Source organism: Cebus imitator, unplaced genomic scaffold (genome assembly GCF_001604975.1).
Source record: "Cebus imitator isolate Cc_AM_T3 unplaced genomic scaffold, Cebus_imitator-1.0 Scaffold215, whole genome shotgun sequence".
NCBI lineage: Eukaryota > Metazoa > Chordata > Mammalia > Primates > Cebidae > Cebus > Cebus imitator.
In genome coordinates this window covers 2,716,612-2,719,443 of record NW_016107530.1, presented here as the reverse complement: position 1 = coordinate 2,719,443, position 2,832 = coordinate 2,716,612, and the positions used below count along the sequence as shown (strand labels likewise).

The 2,832-nt window shown below is 43.6% G+C and overlaps 1 non-coding gene across 1 annotated transcript; it reads right to left on the bottom strand.

Annotated features, from left to right (window-relative positions):
- Positions 1–1,330: 1,330 nt before the first annotated feature.
- On the bottom strand, positions 1,331–1,393 carry LOC119474164. Its single transcript, XR_005203457.1, has one exon. It is a non-coding gene; the product is annotated as a U7 small nuclear RNA (small nuclear RNA).
- Positions 1,394–2,832: the final 1,439 nt, after the last annotated feature.

Here is a 2,832-nt window from a genome sequence, read left to right as displayed (position 1 = left end):
GGAATCTGCCCCCTTCCACCCAGGAATCTGCCTGCCGTTCATGATGTCCTGGCTCTGCCAGCCTTTTCTCCAAGATTGGAGTGGGTGCCAACACTTGGGGTGGGGGAGAAGCCGGGCGGTGGGAGCAGGCACTTCTGAGCCTGCAAGGGAAGGGGGGTCCTTCCCAGGTTCCCAAGGGTGCCGAGACACCTGAGTCTGCAGCCACAGTTTGGGCGACTGCAGTGACACCTGGAGAGCTCCCACCCCAACTCAGAAGGGGCAAAGCTTCCACTTGCTTTTGGTTCCCACTGGCTCCAGGGAGGTGCAGCCATATGGTGCCTCCCCACTACAGCTGGTGTGATGGCCACTGCCATCAATTGCACTGCACATTTTTTTTTTTTTTTTTTTTGATGGGAGTCTTGCTCTGTTTCCCAGGCTGGAGTGCAGTGGTGCAATCTTGGCTCACTGCAGCCTCTGCCTCCTGGGTTCAAGCAATTCTCCTGCCTCAACCTCCCAAGTAGGTGGGACTACAGGCATGTGTTGCCAGCCTGGCTAATTTTTGTATTTTTAGTAAAGACGGGGTTTCACCATGTTGGCCAGGATGGTCTTGCTCCAGACCTTGTGATCCGCCCGCCTAGGCCTCCCAAAGTGCTGGGATTACAGGCGTGAGTCACCACGCTTGGCCACACTGTACATTTTAAATAGGTGAATTGTATGGCACATAAATTATATCTCAATTAAACTGTTAGAAAATCCATGACTTAGAAATGTATCAGGTCTGGATGATTTAACAGTTAACTTTAGTATTAATAAGGGAATACTAACGCCTGCAACTTCCCTCCTTATATCTCAGGGGTTAGCACAATTGAAGTTTACCTTCTACTCACATAAAGACCAAAACAATGTTTCTCATTGTTAGGTGACTATCTCCCAATGGTATTTCAAGATTCCATGTTCCTTTCATCTTATGTCTCTACTACCTTTGTTTTTCTTATTAGTTTACTTTATTTCAATCATTTTTGGGGAACAGGTGGTTTTTGGTTACATGGATGAATTCTTTAGTGGTGATTTTCTAAGAGATTTTGGTGCACCCATCATGCAAACGGTGTGCACTGTACCCAATGTGCAGTCTTTTATTCCTCACCCCTCCTACCCTTCCCTGCAAAGTCCCCAAAGTCCATTATCATCCTTATGTCTTTGCATTTTCATAGCTTAGCGCCCACTTATAACTGAGAACGCACAACATTTGGTTTTCTTTTCCAGAGTTATTTTACTTGGGATAATGGTTTCCAGTTCCAGCCAGGTCGCTGCAAATGCTATTATTTCATTTTATTTATTTATTTTTTTGGGGGGGGGCTTGCCGGCATAAAACCGGAAAGCCTGCTAGACAAATTCTAAAAGAGCTGTAACACTGATTATTTCATTTTTTTATGGCTGAGTAGTATTCTGTGTGTGTGTGTGTGTGTGTGTGTGTGTGTGTGTGTGTGTATCTCACATTTTCTTTATCCACTCATTGCTTGATTGGCATCTACTGTTTTTAACAGGTGGTTCCAGGTCATTGCGAAAGAAGGTGCAAGGAGGATGGAGAATGGCTCCTATGGCTCAGGTCTGGAAAGGATCTGCTTCTGCCCTGTTCCATTAGCCAGAATTCGGTCACATGATACCCTAACAACAAGCAAGGCTGAGAACTGTAGTCTAGTATGTGCCCAGGAGATACAAGAAATGCTGAGTTCTTATCAAATTTTAACCAATGGAAACTTTGTTATTCTAACTATTCCAGATGGTTGAAAAACATTGTTAGCCACTTTGTAAAGCAAACATGACCTTAATAACAAAATCTGGTGAATAAGTTATCAAAACATTATAGACCTGAAGTCCTTAAAATGGTCTAAGAAATTATAGACCAGTTTCACTTAAGAATATAGATGTGGCCGGGCGCGGTGGCTCAAGCCTGTAATCCCAGCACTTTGGGAGGCCGAGGCGGGTGGATCACGAGGTCAAGAGATCGAGACCATCCTGGTCAACATGGTGAAACTCCGTCTCTACTAAAAATACAAAAACATTAGCTGGGCATGGTGGCGTGTGCCTGTAATCCCAGCTACTGAGGAGGTTGAGGCAGGAGAATTGCCTGAACCCAGGAGGCAGAGGTTGCGGTAAGCCGAGATCGTGCCATTGCACTCCAGCCTGGGTAACAAGAGTGAAACTCCGTCTCAAAAAAAAAAAAAGAATATAGATGTGGCTGGGCATGGTGGCTCACATCTGTAATCCCAGCACTTTGAGAGGTGGAGGCGGGTGGATCATTTGAGGTCAGGAGTTCAAGACCAGCCTTGTCAACATAGTGAGACCCCCATCTCTACTGAAAATACAAAAATTAGCCAGGTGTGGTGGCACATGCCTGTAATCTCAGCTACTTGGAAGGCTGAGGAATGAAAATCTCCTGAGCTCAGGAGGCAGTTTTCAGTGCTTAGCCTAGGCGACAGAGAGAGAGGTATGTATATACATATGCCTGATATATATATCAGATATATATATATCTGATATATATATATATTATATATATATGTGCAAACATTCTCAGTGCACACAGTTTAAAAGTAGGAAATCTGTCAACATAAGGGAAGGATTCTTTAAAGACAAAGATCACATAATTCTATCAATAAATGCTAAAAACACTACTTAAAAAATTTCATAGTTATAACAACTCTAACATAGGAATGCGAAGATTATAACTAGATATAATTATGGTTGGGGTTGGAATAAAAACTGCTCAAAACAGGAGCAATAAAGATGAATTAAAGAGCTGATCTCGGTAAGAATGGGGCAAGGGAAACAGAACTAGGAAATCTGAGCAAG